The sequence below is a fragment of the Daktulosphaira vitifoliae genome, unplaced genomic scaffold (genome assembly GCF_025091365.1).
Source record: "Daktulosphaira vitifoliae isolate Bord-2020 unplaced genomic scaffold, ASM2509136v1 Scaffold_1, whole genome shotgun sequence".
Lineage (NCBI taxonomy): Eukaryota > Metazoa > Arthropoda > Insecta > Hemiptera > Phylloxeridae > Daktulosphaira > Daktulosphaira vitifoliae.
In genome coordinates, this window is record NW_026099572.1 from 62,737,109 (window position 1) to 62,755,592 (window position 18,484).

General features: G+C 27.5%; 1 long non-coding RNA gene across 1 annotated transcript; it reads left to right on the forward strand.

Annotated features, from left to right (window-relative positions):
- Positions 1-13,900: 13,900 nt before the first annotated feature.
- Positions 13,901-15,604, forward strand: LOC126905674 (uncharacterized). The gene is made up of 3 exons (XR_007704084.1): positions 13,901-14,173; positions 14,248-14,466; positions 14,531-15,604. It is a non-coding gene; the product is annotated as an uncharacterized LOC126905674 (long non-coding RNA).
- Positions 15,605-18,484: the final 2,880 nt, after the last annotated feature.

Sequence of the window (18,484 nt, forward strand, 5' to 3'; positions counted from 1 at the left end):
GAATTTATTTTTCAGTAAATCTTTATTGAATTTTGTAGCTCCAACTATCTCTTTAGCTTTTAAACTTGCAATTTTAGCAGAAGCTAATTTTGCTTCTTTCTTTATTGCTTCCTCTATCATTCCTTCAGTTGCACCCTCTAGAGCTCTTTTGCTTACAAGTGATCCATATTCATGCGCCTGTTCTTGATTATCCATTTCATTTTTAAAATTATCTACAAATTCTTGTCCTAGACTAGATTGGGCTGGTAAATAATTTGGTATAATATCTTTCATTTTGTCTGATATGAGAGTCGGAGCTTTCTTCGCTGCATCGAGTGCAACATCTCGAATAGAGCTTTCTGTATTTTCTCGGTTTGACATAACTGTTACGAACACTAAAGTACTCAACTTTATAATTGGCATGAAATACCTTAAACCATGACACATTATTGCAGTTTTAACTTTTCTGTACATATTCTTGGCAATTTCATCAATAGCAGACAAGTCATGTTGTAACATGTCACTTAACGGCTCCGGCTGTTTCACATTTCTATCTGGGTCTATTATTGTCTGGTTTCTGACTTTAGTCCATACCTTATTAGTATTATTGGATATATCCCGGACTTCCCTCAAAATGGATGTCGCTTGAACTTGGCAAATCGCCAATAATACCACGATGAACGCGTAAAAGTACATTTTGTATTCGAAAGTAATTCAATAATATGATTTGCAATTCTCCATATTTATATAGGTTTTAAGCGATTACCAATCAGAATGTTGACTTTATGTAAAGAAACACATGTGTTTAAATAACACTCATTCTGTAATTTTCAATTTACAATTATGTGGTTCAAAATAATATTTTTAAGAAAAATTTTTCTGAAATTATTTTTTGATAATATTTTTATTAAACATCGTCAAAAAGCTAGCCACAAAAAAACACTGTCATCATCAAGTAAATAAATAAATCATACAATATATCATTCTTATGCAAATTAATTAGTGTGAATCGTTAAAAAATAATAATAATAATAATAATAATATGAAAAACAATTCATTCATTTTTTAACCAATTTCTAATAGTTAATTGATTTTAAGAATCTAATAAAAATGTACATTTATAAAGTATCAATGAAGTATTCATGCATCTTAATTAAAATAGTCTATCTTTTATAAAACCTGAATTTAATTTAAACATTTCAAGTTAAATTTAATAATAACCTCTACAATTTTTTATATTAAATTTTTTTTTAAAAAAGTTTTTAATAATTGATATTTTTAGAAAATAGTTCTGGAACAGTCATATTACTTCTAAAATTAGAAAAACTAAAATTAATTTAGTTTTCTCTAAAAATAAATTTTTAACAATATCATAGTCAATACAGTTAAAATTATAGTTCAATACATAACTTATATCGTTGAATAAAGAAAGTTTTTTTAGTTTTAAAGTACAGACGTTATGCAAACGTGTATAATAATTATGCACGTCACATAGCAGCCACAACAATTGTGGCTGACTATATTGAAAAATATTGTCGTCGCCCTTAAACTACAATAAATAATCCAAAAATATAAACTGTGGTATGCCCGCATGGTAGCAACTTGTTCATAAACATATCCAAGATCTTATTAAAATAATATAGTGTTTACTCTGATAAAAAAAATTCTTCGATGGCCCAATAATAATTTTTTCGTTTACTAACAGCAAACCGCCGCTAACTATTCTATGACAACCGGATCCCAAAGGACCGACACTTTTATATTTAATAAAAATCACATAAACAAGTCAATGAAGATGCTAATACGGTTAAAGATACTATCACAACCAAAAACAAGAAAATATTTATGTACACGAAGTGTCAGTCGAAATTATTATATCGTTTGGGTTTGGGTATTCGTGTGCAGCAAATACCGTTCTGTACTCACAATAACGTAGTCTGATCATTTTTCTGCGTTTATTTCCAGAGTTATTATTATTATTATTATAACGTTTTATGCGCTTTTGACAGGCTATCAAATATCAGTACTGGAAGGCTTTAGCATAAAAATTCATCTGATACTTGTCATAATAAAATTACTAAGATAACCATTGTTCTCTTTTAAACGAGATACTGGTTTCTTCGTTCCTTAAAAAGCACACTGGGGAATTATACAATTAAAGTATTGTGCAATCAATAAATAACACATTACAATAAAGATTGGTGAAAATTGTGAAGTGTTATTTTAAGTACTTGTTATATGAAGATTTTTTATAAGATATTGGATAGCCGTATTTTGCTTATATCATATCATTTCATCTAATTATGGAAGTTATTTTCGGAAGATAATAACTTTTTATATAACGTGTTATGGGCAATACGTATTGAATTTATACTATACAGTATTTTTTTAACCTCATATTGTATTGTATTATTTAATTTTTAGTTTTTAGTTAATTGTTAAATAGTTAAACGAAAATAAAACAACATTTATTTACTTTTTTTCGAAATTTAATCTAAATATAAATAAATATTTGAAAAACGTACAATTGCATAAAGTGTCTATTTTATAAATTTATTATATAAATAAAAATATATTTTGAGCAATTTAACTTGTTTAAACAAATTTAATTATTGATATAATTAGTTTTGACTAATTATTAAATATTTATAAGTCATTGATATTACTAAAAAAATATAGATATTAATGACTACTACAATGCAAGCTAAACTACAGGTTATAAAAGTAATAATTGGTTAAGTGATAAATCAAGAAGTAGTATATTGTAACGTGCAATATAATTATAGTTTAATATGTAAATTAATACACCGAAGATGAAGAGACAAAGATAATATATCTTCTATCGGCCTACTAATCCATTATGATCTTAAACACTGTTACAAGGTTTACGGCTAGGTATTATTTAGATACTGATATGCGATCATGAAAATAAATCAAAATATTTAAAGATAGTTTTTATTAAATACAATTTTAAAACAGTTTTTCAGAAGTACATATTTATCGAACACTTATCTTTGATAAAGTTGGTAATTACTCGAAAAACATTTATAAGTTATAATGATATATCATTTAATCATGCATGATGAATTATGTAACCAATATATTAATTAATTTTAATTTCATTAAGTGTGCTTAAATTTTTTATTAAAATTAATTAGTAACATATTAAATTTGACTTTAATACTTTCAATTTGTTAGAATTTTCATTGCCGTTAACATGTTAATGTTGAGTTTATGACTATAATTCTCGAGTTTAATGACATTAAAGCACATTTAAATATAAATTTTTTGAAATCTATTACTATTTGTCTTGGTTTTTCATATCCATGTTACAAATTAGTTGGAGTCCCGCCACTAGGTAGCCTTTCCATAAGTTATTGTTTCTTCGAAGCTACTTGTACATGTATTTATTTTATTTTTTTTAAATAATGTATTTTTTAGCTTCGATGTGAAGCTAAGGTGGTATAAATTTTACTGTGATATGTTTTTTTTATATATATCTGTCACCACTTTTTCTCAATTCTCACCAAACCAAGTTCTTTCAACAGTATGCTAAAAGATCAGAGATGTTATTTTGTTGAAAACTTGTCTTTGAAAATTGAAAAAAATTAACTCATTCCATGCAAATGGAGAATATTCCCAAAAACTATTTAATTTTGTATACGAGTTATGTCGTATAGTTATACTCTACAATATAGTAATGTACAGAAATATTCCGATCATATGTTTATCTATAGTCTTGTCCGCCGATATGTTATTGAATTTCATTTAAACCTAGATTTTTTTTTTTATATACATAAATATTCGTTTTTTGCTAATTAGTAATAATCTTAAAATTTAAAGGTGTTAGAAAAAATTTAATTGCTGATTTGAAATCATCACAAAAATGGGTCTAGTAGAAATAGATTTTTGTCACTGACTAAAATTTTTTGTAGATCAGTTTAAACCAAGTTATTTTAATTTATTTCCTGAAAAGTTTTACATCCAATACTTCAATTTATATAGGCATTTTCCATAGAAGTGACAAAATATATAACTACTTTAAATTTTTTATAATTTCTCTTTAAAATTTACAATATTAAATTATTGGATATCAATTTCATATTAATATTTATTACTATAATTAAAACTATAATTTGGTAAGTACTTATTGGTATATTAAACTTATAAATCAAAGAACTACTAATCGGGAAATAATTAAGGAAATAGAAGATGATGTTGCTTCTAGAATAATTCACCAATCTATTTATATTAATAATTATTAATTATAACTTTTAAAATTATACACTAAGTACAGATTTACACTAAAGCATTTCTTATGATAGTGATTTTAATCAATATGTAAATAAAATGCAAAGTAATGCCTAAAATTTTATTGTTTAAAGATATTTAGCAAGCATTATTCTAGATTAAGTAGTTAATAAAAATATCTTTTTAGATCTATGTTTAACAGCATTTATGGACAGTACTGTAATGTACAAACAATCTATTTATTAGTAACATTATTGTGCTTTTAAAATAACATTATTTTATGTTAAATGGAAACAATAAGTTATAAGAATAACATATATTATTATTATAATAATAAATCATAGAATTTTACAATGTAAATTTTTTCGTATAAATAAATAAAAAATGTTGGCAAATATTGTTTAGCTAAGTTAAGCAAAAATATATGTTTACTCGTAACAGAAATAAAAATGTCATTTTCACTAAAATAGCGTTTCCCATTTGGTATTTTTCTAGAAAAATAATTACTTTAGTGTTGATGTTGTCAAATTCATATAACAAAAAAAACATCTTGAGTCTTAAGACGCAAAACATTAAATAAATATTAGAACAGCTTATTTGATTTGTATTCAAACTGAAAAAATATTTTTAAGTATAATATACAAAGTACACAGGATGTTACAAAAGTTCTAAGAAATTAAAATACTTAATTCTATAATATAAATAATCGAAAATTATGATTATTAAAGTAAATTGATTTAATTTATGTTACAACCCTTAAAAATAATTTCTATCAAAAAAAAAGTTGATATCCATTCTATAAAACTAATACAAAAACATATATATGTTTTGTAATGTAGAATGATTTTACACAGGAGTGTAATGGAAGATGAGAGTGATGAATTGTAAAGAAAAATAACTACACAATGAAAATGTATAATTTTCTTATTATTATGGAATAATAAAATTTTTCTCATACCAGACGGAACAGTTCTGACATATAATCTTTATAACTTTTGATAAAATTATCATTTTTCTGTATTTTTTTCAAAAATTTTTTGCATTCCAAAACCATGTTAAAAGTATAATAAGAATTTTTTAATTTTAATCATAAAAATAATTTTTTTTGATTTTTTCAACATTTTAGAATTAACGATTTTTACAAAAAATTTGATTAATAACAATTAAAATAGCACAAGGACTTATTGAATTAAAAAAATTTTAATATATAGAATGAGTATGAAATACAAATGCAATGCATAAATTATATTTTGGGCATCTAGAAACGATTTTATTTAATTTAATTTTTTGAAGGGGTTTCCGATTTTATTTGTGATATTTCTGTTTAATCAACTGCAATTTCAATCTTTATTTTTTTATCAATACCAGAAATATTGGGTGACTATACTATACAAATTATAAAAATCTATGATTTCACAATTTGTCTGATTATTAATCCATCAGAATTTGCTATGCAAGATTATTTACATTTTACAGGCTATTAATTCACTCTATGCTTTAAAATGCTTGTAACGCAATGAGTACTTGACCTAAATTATTACTGACCCATCAATTTTTTTTTAATAAAAACTCTAAAACATTGCTATTTAAAAAAATAAAATTTTCTAAAAAATTATTTTTGTTAATTTTATAAAAAAAAATTTAAATTATGCTTTTCTAATAATACAAAAAATTAAAAAAATTACAGAGAAATGATAATCGTATAAAAAAGTTATATCAGTTGTCAGTTAGATTTGATCAACACGGTATATATATAAAGTGTTCAGTAAGTAACGAAACAGGTTAATTGTTACAAATAATGAAAACAATAAACACCCGTTTCCTTACCTAGTGAACACTCTAGATATCTTTTCAGTACAAAATTTTATCTAATCCATTGACTCTACCTATTCTTTCTAGATAAATTTTCTTATGAATTTACTGTAAAAATAACAATATGAACATAAAATGGTATTAGTGCTCAACAATATTATTTTATTTATCTGAAAATTTGACATTAAGTTCGAATTATTGAAAAAAAACGTAATTATAAAAGATTTAATCGTGGTTTATTTTTATCAGTTTTTTATAAGTACTAATGAATTTTGATAATTTTAAATAAATTACATTAGTCGCAAAATAAATTGATAAAATTGTTATAAGAATCATTAAGAACGCCAATATCAATATTCCTTTAAATTTAGTCATTTTTGTTGATACTTGTATTACGTATTATTTATGATATTTTATATATTTTAAATAATAACATATTTTTTTGTTAGCTTGATAAATATGAGCGATGACTTAATTCATAAAATTTACCTATTTATCATAAAATAACAAATAATTATATGAACATATATAAATTTAAATGACGTAATATTATAAAAAAATTTGTCATGACTAAGTATACAAAAAATTTTGTTTTTTTTTCAATTAATTTCTAAAATATTAAAACAATTATTCTTTGTATCTTATATAATTGAAAATTATATAAGAAAATATGTAAATGAAGCTTATTCATAGAAAATAATTGTAGGTCAGAAGAAACCTCTTCACCAAAGTGTACCTATCTTATTTTAGGTTCTTATAAAATTAATTTTATAGTACCTATAAGAATCCGAAGAAATGGAAACCAATGTTCACATTAGTTAAACATTCTTAATTACTTCTATTTAATCTATGCTGTCGCAAATTTCAATATACTTAATCATAGGCATAACTAGAATAAAATGGTTAAGGGTTTCCCTTATTTAAAATTTTTTTAATTTTAAAAGGCGGCTATGCTGCCCTAGTTTTGCCTATGGAAATGTTGACATTGGACCATAACTTTGGGAATTATGTTATATTAGTTATTTCGTTCAGAGAAGGTACTTGAATAAAAAATTTAGACTGTTGCACTTTCATTAATTTTATATTAGTAAGAGAGCCTTTTAGCAAAATTTTGATTCCACAATTTTTAACTCTAAGCAATTTAAGAACATTTAACTGATATAATATATGGATATTTTTTTAGTTAATCGATCAATCGACAAAATTTTATGAAACGAATGTTGCACATCTCTTTGTGACGGATTCATGTAGTTAGAGATTGTTATGACCAACGATGATACGACGCTAATTACCCGTAAACATTGTGGGCGACTTGCTAGTCGCGTCTAAATTATATTACATGGTGTGTGCACCGAAATAATGTTTTGGGGAGGGAAGGTAAAATATATTTATGTAGGTAAACGCTTATAATAACACACCACGGTGCGTTCGTCATCTCTACAGTGTCACCTTCATATGTAATTTCCAATTCAACTGAAACGACGACCCTCTAATCGCGCAAGAACATGGAGGCGCGTGTGTAGGCACCAAAAAATAATTGTCTTTCACGGCACATTTTAGTTTAAACCGAAAAAGGTGTTTTTATTTGATTTTTCTCCTTTCCTCCTAAGTATACAATTCACTCTCAACGTATACTTAATTTTCTATTATGTTTGTACCCCACCCGTTCCTTCTTGCACACGTCCACGTGCAATAGCAATTACTTTTCGTTGCAATTACACCGTTGTTATCAAATTTAATACGTTGACGGTGTTCGTCTATCATTTTGGTTTAATTATCATGATTCGTGTAAAAAAATTAATTTAATAATAGGTTTACTAAATTTACAAAACAAAAAGTTATGTAAGTCTTACAAGTTTTATTTAAATGTTAATCTCTAGAAGTTTACAAATTCATAGAAAATATTAACTTCTACTGTTAACAAAAACTGTTCTATATTTTAAATCTTTATAGCACTCTATTCCGCTCAAATAACTAAATTTAAAAAATAAGTGTCATTCACAAATAGTTTTATAACTATGGTAGTTTAGTTTGACACAGCAACGTGTTCCTTAGTCACATACTACGTTTTGAGTACAAAAGCGAAGGAAACGAGTAATAAGCCTGGACGAAGCAAACTAGAGAATTAAAATTGTTTTAAAACATGTATGAAACGTTAAATTTTACACAGATGAAGAAGTCTTCTTTGTATAATAAATAAATTATGCATAATACGTTTTTAATCAAAATAAAAGCATAACGATTACGCATCACCGACATCGCCGTGGCACGGCTGTTAACTTATTAAACGACAACACTTACAGTGAAAGTAAAACAATTCAGATGAAATTAAATAAGAATTGTTAAAATACCTAAACGACAACACCACAGATCGTTGGTTTTGAGATGTTATGCTTTGTAAACGTGCGCGGTTCACATACACGTGCGTTATCAAAATTAGCGCCAACTAACCGACTTTTACTGGCAGGACCGCTTTGTCTTCTAATTGTTTTGGCGACAATAATTATGATTGCAACAACATAATATGCAATTGGAAAACTTTCATTTTTCTTCGGCTCTCGAGTAGATTTTGACCAACTCGTATTAGCTTTCTGTGCTCTCTCGAATGTGTGTAAAACAATGATATGCCAAGAACTAATAATAATAATAATATCCTAAGATTATCATTTATACGGTCCATTAACAAATGGCCTTATGTTCTACGCGCATAATGTGTGCTTACATATTTTACTCATAACTTCTATTCCGATTGGGAAATCGTGGGAATGATAATTAGTGAATAATTATGTTATTCACCCCTCGTGTGTGGTCTATACACGAGGGTAAAGTACAGCCTTTTTTACACACAAGTAAAGCCCTGTCGATCTGTGTCGCCAAGTGATTTTATTACATTTCGGATCCTCCTACCTAGTGGGTGAAGCGACCGTGAGTACGTCAACCCACAGAACACCACGATTATTAATACCCTCGCCTCGTTTCTTTCCATAATTTTCATCTTTATCTCCCACCCTTTCTCTTCTCCACTTTTGGAGTCATAAATATTCGTCAGCGGTGCGACGCGACGTATACATCACAGAATAAGTAAAAATTGAATTAAAAAGAACTCATACACTCCTTTTATAAACTCGATCTACTTAGACTTATCCTTCAGTTTACTAACCACCATAACCGTTACAACGTATTATAATATTATACAACTCAGTTGATAAAGAACGTATCATCAGAATATGTAATTGATTGGGTTGACACACCCATGCTGTTTTAAAGGGATAGGTCTTTGTCATTAAAAATACTATGGTTTATGATTCAAGTCTTTTTTTTTTTTTATTATTATTATAAATATATTAATTTGATGTAAAACTATAAATATTCATTTTCTTTTTGTCTTTATATTAACATTTATTTTACTTTGCTCGAATAAACTTAAAATGTAATATCGTTAATGGTAATCTGTAAAGAATAATAATAATTTTCTAGTTCTGTACGTCAGATACTCGCTATTGTTGTGAAATTTTAGTTTCTCAATATACGTAATAGTTATATAAATTAAATAATAACAATAATAATGATAATTTAATTTATGTTGAATTTAAATCGTAACTAGTTGTAACACTAAATTGCACACTCAACATTGGATAATATACCTAGTTCCTGTTGATTGATAGACTGTCCTGTTTTCAAATATTGACGTCTGATAGCAACAGAGTAATGCTAAATAAAGACCCTGTAGGAGAAAGCTAAAAATGCGATAAATCTACACGATATGAGTATGAGGTGAGTTTATTTTAATGCACTAGTGTTATAATAAAATGTATGTAAAAATAATAATAAGCATATGTGTGTACTTATATCTCGCACAACGATAGACCATTAAAAAATGTAATCGCTGTGTAACAGACGTGAGTCGCAATCACCGGGAAGGTCCATAAACTTACACGAATTTGCTTTTTAAACGTGACGTTTTTTAATACAGTTCAGCGCACTTTTATCATACCACTGAGTATTAATTAAAAATAAAGTAAGAATGTGGAAAATAATTACTAAAATGTGTGTGTGACTTACGCGACCGATTATCGCTGCGACCAGGTTAATCAATTTAAGTTACGCTCGTGCGGTGGTTTTCGAAGGAAGGTTGTTACAACGTTTACGGCTATTGCTATTACCGCTACTCTCTAATAGAAATTAATTAATCTAAAACCTTATAAGGGTACTACTTTCTTAAGTCGAGAGTCACCCAGATAACAAAGACAAATCGAACGAGTGTATTTGCATAAAACAAATTTCAGATCGAGCAAACACGTCTCTTACTGGTATGATCAACACTTGGGATATTTATACAACGTTCATATTATAGAGCATGAGAAAATACTTCAATAGACTATTTCAACTTGAATATAAAAATATTAATATTTATTTGATAAATAAATATATAGTCTAACTTTCTCTGAAAAAATGTTTTTATAAATAACAGTAGTTATAAATTTATAATTTAAATATGTAATGTGTTTTTTATAAAAAAAAAACTATTTGAATATTTTTTACTTTCTCGGAAAATTTTAAACTATAAAGCATCTTTTCTTGAAAATTTTGTAAAGACTTCTATTAGCGAGAGTTCTTATTTAGACAACACCTTAAATGTCGCTTTCGAGACAAAATCAAAATACAAAAGAAAATTTTTTACCAATAAATGTTTTACACGATACAGTTAAGGTTACAATATTAATTCACAGACGTAGAGAATATAATAGCTACCTGACCCATGTGATTTGTATAATTGATTTGGCAAACATTCAACGAGCGCACTGAAATTGTTTGCCACGTAGTAATAACTCGCTGAACGATCTGAATTGGATAGACACTTAGAGGTAGGTTCATGTAGACATATATACTAACCAAGTAAAATAAATAACTATTCGGTTTTTTATAATCTTGAGAAAATAAACCTCTATGGATTTTTAGTGAATTATACAATGTCTATAACATCAAAACAATAGATTATGTAATTTAACAATTTTTAAATAATATGCATCAGTAATAATAACTTAATGCATAACTCTCTAGATGATGTTTCAGAAAATTGTCGAATGAACTTGAATAATTACACATAAATTAAGAAATGTTTAAATAAAAAATTCAATATTGTCCGAATCAGAAAATTTAATAATATTTAAAAATATAGTTCCAATAACAAAGCTCCTTACGAAATAAACTTTTCTTTTCTATGTTATAGACTAAATTTAGATATTCATAAATCATCTAATTTTCAAAAGGTTTTTGTGATATTTAAAAATAAATTATAGATTAATAATGTAATACTTAATGAAATTAATATTTTTACGGAAATAACTTTTATTACTTTTCTCATAATTCGCATAAAATGTACAGCGGATATATTGACCTCGAAATGAGTAAACCTGAAAAACACATAACAAATAATGAAAAGAAAACTCGGAAAAACTAGAAAACAAATATATTTCAACACAATGAGGAACTAATTTGTGAGTCAAATTTCATCAACACAATAATAGTAATAAAAGATTTGTGCAACTAACAGTGCTCAAGATGTACTCAATTATATTACACTTATTTTTTATTTTAAAATAATTGTAAAAATTATTTTTTATTGAATTATTATCATCTAAAGCTATTTAATCACTTATACTCACTAAAATTAAATATACATACATAATTAAAAGCGTAAATTATTACTTTACAACTTCCATTAAATGAGCATTTCAAAAGCTTAATATTTTTGTGTTTGAATTTGAATTTACCCATTGAAAAAATGATTATTTTTTAATATTTTGATTATGAACAATATCGATAAAACATATCATTACCCCGAAAAAATGTATTCTATACATGAGACTTGATATTTGTCTTGTATTTCCAAGACAGTCTACAGTTAGAGTATTTCAAATAAAAATATATGTTTACGTTTGTGCGCAGTGAGACTTTAACGGTCGTATACACGGGGACGGTTTTTCTTTTTTTTCCTTCTACTGTATAGATCTGATTACAATCCCACAGCGACAACGGCAATTTCAAACTTTTATCAGATATTAAGTGGGCGATCCCCGAGGGGGTTTACACTGCACAGTCGACTAAATGGTACGTCATTAGTCACCTAGGACTGCGCCCTATTGATGGAAATTGACAGTTTCGTATTATACAAACGTCATTAATTTTCCACCACACGTTCACCTCTGTGCCTCATAGGTAAGTAAGTATAGTGCGGTACATGTACAACAATAATAATACCAATATTAACGTAATACTTCAAGTGTATATGATTACTGTTAATTTAGAGCTCTTCTGTCCCATTTTTACTCGCAAGTTAACTAATATTTCGAAAAATATTTAAATCTATTCTTGGAAAAATGAAAAAAAAAAACGATTTTGAGTGATAAATTCATGGAATAAACCAACTCTAGTTACGGTTAACTTCTCTAAAATAGTAAATGTGAAATATTCTTACTGACTATATCTTAATATGCGGTTGGTATACACGATATTTAAATCCTGGAATAAGCAAACTCTATTACTACAAGTGAAATTAAACCGTGACTGGGACTGTGCGAGGTGGTGGGAACAAAACCATTAAAACGGTTGCAGATTAACAATTAAGGTTCAACGTCACGTAGCGTAAAATCATAAAAAAAATATATTTAAATTAAAACAAAATACTCGCGATGAATAAAATCGATGCTTCTCAGTTCTTATCACTGTACTTAACGTGTAATTACACGTGGATGTCGTAATAAATCTACGGTTAGTACAAATGTATCGTAATAATACATACAGGATGGACTGACACGGATGTCCGTCGAGGATGACCGAAAATCAACTACCGAAATACTAAAAGCAAACTTATTTTTCTGTAATGTACTCGGTATGAGTGCAGTAAACGTATTTTGAACGCCGTAACTCTGTCGAATTACCTCATTTGTTTGTTTTTCGTATTAGAATATGTCAATTTACGTTTATTAATCAAAATACAGCCGTAAGGCTCATAATCATGTATACATAATTAACGTCTATTGTTGTGATATTGTTAAAAATAAGTTATACCCAGTGGGGATGGCAGCTCCACAATTTAACACTGTGCGTTCTGTTTGCCATAAAATATTTCTCGACCACAATTCATCTAGAATGCGTTCAGTTATAATTATCTAAGCGAATTCTATTTTTATATAATATTTCAACGTTTTAGTGACGCTGTATCACACATCGTAGACCTTTCTTTTATTTTCAACGGGTCATGTTGATTCCATCACAGTATACAATCTGTCGTACACTTTCCTTATTCGCGAGCCTGTAAAAAAATTCTTCATTGTAATACTTTTGGATCGTCATCTCGCACTTGTCACATCCAAAACGGTTTTATACGAGAAACACTCTTGAAAACAGATGTAGGTCGCCGAGTAGGCGACGGAGTCCCACGTACGCCAAAAATATAGTTTTCGAACAAAATTAAAAAAATATTATTTTTCGTTCGTACCCGCCGTTGTTTGCCAGAAAATTAAAGCATAATTATTACTTAGTACCTTTTTATCAAAGCAATGAATCTCTCATCGTCATTATCTTCATCTAAATGATGTTTTCATTTATTATGTAGCTTCTTTATCCTTATAGAGTTTAAAATACAACAAATTCAAACAGCCAATGTAAATATAGTAAACAAGTTATTTTAATATCAGCTCCGTAGTAATTGTCTTATAAGCGTCAGGGTTTTAAAAATCAGATAGCGCGTTTGGCTAATGATTTTGACCTAGACGAAATGCACGTAAATAGTTATTGTACGCATATACAGTAAATTTTTGTTTATTCTTAACACTAGTGTTACATAAACCTCAAACACATCACGAAGGGTGTAAAGCAAACCATTATGGAATCATAAAAAGCACCGACGACGTCAATAGGTTTAATAAATTGAACTCGGACGATTTTTTCATGCTTCAGACGACCATCGTTATTAAATATTAGCTTAGCAATAAATTAACACTACAATTAACTTTAACTTTAATAGTATTACTTAAGTAAAACGCAACATTATAGCAATTATAAATTAACAGATATTGTATACAAGGACCCGGTCGAAAAAAAGATAGCTGTGGTGTTTTAACCGACTGTAAGTACTAATAACATTTTAGCTCGAAATTAGCAAGCAATTTTCATAAATTGCATAAATTACTCATTAATCAGTTGCAGTTTTCAAAGTTCAAATAAAAACTAAAAACAAACACAATTTGAAAATGTATTTATGAAAGTAAAAAAAAGTAGACTCTGCAGTAAATAAACACAATCAACACAATTTGTAGTAAAAAGTTGACATTTTACAAGTCAGATTATATTTTTCATCAACATACTGTTATATTTTCATTTTCGAAAAGTATACGCGCATTTGGATAAGTTTGTATTCGTGTAACTATTCCAGAAAATTATTTGTTTAATTATTCCTGTAGTATAAACGCAATGTCTGTTTTAGTGATAACCTGACTAACAGTTATTTGATTACAATATTGCGGTATGTCATGTACATGTGTGGCCCTTTTGCAAACTACTCACTGAGCATTCACTAAGTGTGTTTATATGCACATAAATCTCTCACGTGTATCTGATTGAAGGACTAGTTGTCCACACAAGTCAGTTTAGTCAGTCTAGTCAGTAGAATTTTATTATTCACTTATTTTATATGGCAAAATAAACAATAAACGGGCTCGCGCGAAAACGCACAAGAAATATGAAATATTTGATCACACAAAGTCATGATTTATTGAGTTTCAAATTTAGGAAATATTGATTATAGTTTTGTGACTAGCACTCTCGAATTACTCGGCATCAAATTAAAGTGACGACTATTGCAAAGACGATAGTGAGTACAGCACTGGATTTGTTTCGGCTTAAAAATATCCATAAAATAACATAAGGGCCCGAATACGTTAAATTGTTACTATAAGTGGATGTGATTACAATCTGACCGGTCAGACTAGATACTCGTGAACACAAGAGGTTCTGTACCGGTTCTCTCTGTCCGCTAATTGTTGTGGTCACCGATCGAAAAGGTACACAATACACGTTATTATTATGGTTAATTTTCTTCATTATTAAACATACTGTAATGGATAGTAACATCACACTAAATATGATCATAATGAATTAAAAGTTCGGAGGAATATTTCAGGTAATTTTAACAGACGCCCTCGCACAAATATTGGAATATTTTATTAGACTATAAAACAAAATATTCATCGATTGGTTATGTTCAAGAGGCGTAGGTGTTTATATATTTGTTTCGATAAATCCGATCAGTACCCGCGTATTTTGTGAGTGGATCAATACTTTGAAAAATAATCCTAAGATTATTTATCGGGATGTCTTGAAGTTTAAATTTAGTGACTTTTTTTATCATTTTTGAGATAAAAGATAAAATTAAATAAATTACTCATAAAAGTTCATTCAAACATTAGATATTAAAGAAAAGTCATTATGAAAACACTACTCAATGGAAAAACTATTGATATAAGTGTCTTATAAAAATGAATAAATGTAATTTATTCTATAAGGCTGCGTAAACCATAAATCAAATCGAATAAAATTATACTAATTACATGATAAAACTAAAACCCTCTATTAAAAATATTAAAGAAAACATTTTTGTTATTATGATATTATAAATAATTGTATAAAAATGTTTACATTTTGTTTAATGCCAAACTAATATTTAGATAAAAATCAACTTTAAAATAAAATCTAATTAATTATTTAACTGCCAACAAGACAACTGCCCTGTATAACACTGAAAAACCTGTAGGGTGTAAGCTACCACTTAATACAACGAAGCAACGTGTTTGTTGAACCTGAAATTCATAATAATATAATAATACAGTAATAATAAATAGGTTACAAGTGTTTTCTGACTAGTGTTTAGTGAAAAGGAACGACGACTACGTATAGCTCCAGGTTAAGATACTCGAGACGGAGAGGTGCTACGTTTTATCGAAGGATCTCTTCTTTAGCCATGTGAACCGGAAGTACCTGTCGGAAAGTCTACAATATTAGAAATGAAATTATATCGTGCAACTAATAACGGATCTACTTCGTCATCCTTCGTTATACTTGTTCGAGTTATATTTATTTAATTATTCACAGAAATATCTCAATATATCTCAATGAAGACAGGATTGATACAAATTGAAAACACCCATTAAGTTTGTATGAATAATTTTTTTTTTTTTTTAATTACCGGTAAATTGTTATTTTTTGATTCTTAAACGTAAATAGAAAGTAGAGGGACGGCGTGGCTATGTCGGTAACGCAGCAGTAAATAAATACTGTAGGATTCTGTGGTATTATCCTTTAGTATTGTACAGGATAATATCGTGGCTGATACGAACAATCTTAGGGGTTCGAGACTCAGAAACGGACGACTCCATTTACAAAACGAGAGATTAGTTCAGTAATTGGAGTTGCCGTCCCTCTCTCTGGCAATGGACTTATCACCCATCTAAGAGTATACTTGGTTAAGAAACTTCTTCTTGGAGAAGGCCGCAATAGCCCACGTGGGCTGTAAAAGCGAAAAAAATATGGTAATGTAATTTAACAAACACATAAGGCTAAATTATGATATATTATAAATTGATTAATTAGTTGCAGTGTGAAATTAAGGAAAGCAACAGTCAATAATTAAATATTCATATAAGTATGGCAATTAAATCGAATTAACTTATTATACATTAAGTTTTACATATTTAATAAATTTATTTTAATAATTATGGCCTTCAATAAATACAACAGTTTTTTATTCTATTTACGTCATAGCTACACAACAATGATTCATCGGTAAAAATGACAAGAAGTTTTGAAAAAAAATAATTTGTGAATATTCAAAATTTTAAATGTAAAACACTTTCACAATAGTTTATAACAAAAAATAAATTTAAGGATATAAATACAAATAAAGTAAAAATACTTAAGGAAACAAGTACAAAATATAAACATAACATGTATGATAATAGCTGTAAATATTTTAAGATCTGTATTAATAATTCCGATAAACTAAAATTGAAAATCAATTCTTAGTTAACCAATCAAGAAAAAAGAAAAATTTTAAATTTGGTAATTTTTTTCATTAATTAAATGGTACTGACATATAATTATTTTCAATGTTATGCCACTCTGAAACTGAAGATATAATGAACAGTTTTACATAAGAAGAAGAGTTTGGAACTTGATTGATGATTATTATTTTTATAACGTTCAGAATTTAATTGTGTATGATACTAAATTTTCAAGGAATAAATAATTTTTTTATTTAAGATTATAGAAATTTTAAATATACAGTTGATGAAATCATTTTTCATTGACTAAAACTAGCGAATTGTCTTAGGGTTGCTCTAATACGAAACAAGAAATTTAGCGCTTGACTCTTTTAACCACACTAATTCAACAAAATAATACTTTTTTAAGTGCTAAAATAAGCATTTTTGTTTTTTAGTAATATGCATTTAAAAATGTTTATTACTAAGTTAAGAGTGTATATATAAACAGTTTTGAATCCAGGTTATACATCAGGGACTAGCCAATAATTCAGATACTTTTGAAATATTAGCGCTATTTATTTAATTATTGAGTTCAAAACTATGTTTTTTTCTTATCAACTTTTATTTTAATAAATTTATGCAATTTTTTTATTTATTTTTTTCAATGCTCATAGAACCTGGAAGAAACACTGAATTAACACTGTATATAAGCTATTCTTAAACATATTAAAACGACAAAAGTTTTTTGAATTGTTGAAAATGTCTTAAGTTAACAGTTAACACATACATTTTTAATTTTTGATTGTGAACTAAATTATCAAATGAATATTTGAGTAATGATAACCCTGAATTACTTTGACATAGGAATTCGTTGAGAAAATCCGACAACAAGGCAGTACGTGCGTTTTTGACTTAAAACAAAAATATATGTAAAAGCAATGGAAAAGGGTTGTTAGTTGGGACGATGTTCAGAATTATTTAGGCTGTTTGTTTTCTTTATGCAGCATTTCCTGTTTCCTGTCACGTTGCGCCCGCACGCCCAACAAAAAAAGCTATCAACCATGCGATTCCGCTACTGACAGACCGTGACGTTCTCAATTTGTTAATTTAAGAAGGAAGAAAATGCAAAGAAGTTAAAGACGCAAAAAATATTTGATTCATATTGAATTTAAAATAGTATTATTGTCAGAGTATTCGAAATCTAAGCCGCATTGTTACTATATCAATGTATTAATTTATAAGATTTTATGTAAAAAATAAAATAAAATCTTCAATAGTAAAGTTCCTATAAGAACCAAGTACAAAATATGTTTTATATATCTATAGTTAGGCATAATTTGCTATACCTATACACTTAATCGCCTGATTATTTCTCGCAATACATTTAGTTAACTAATGTA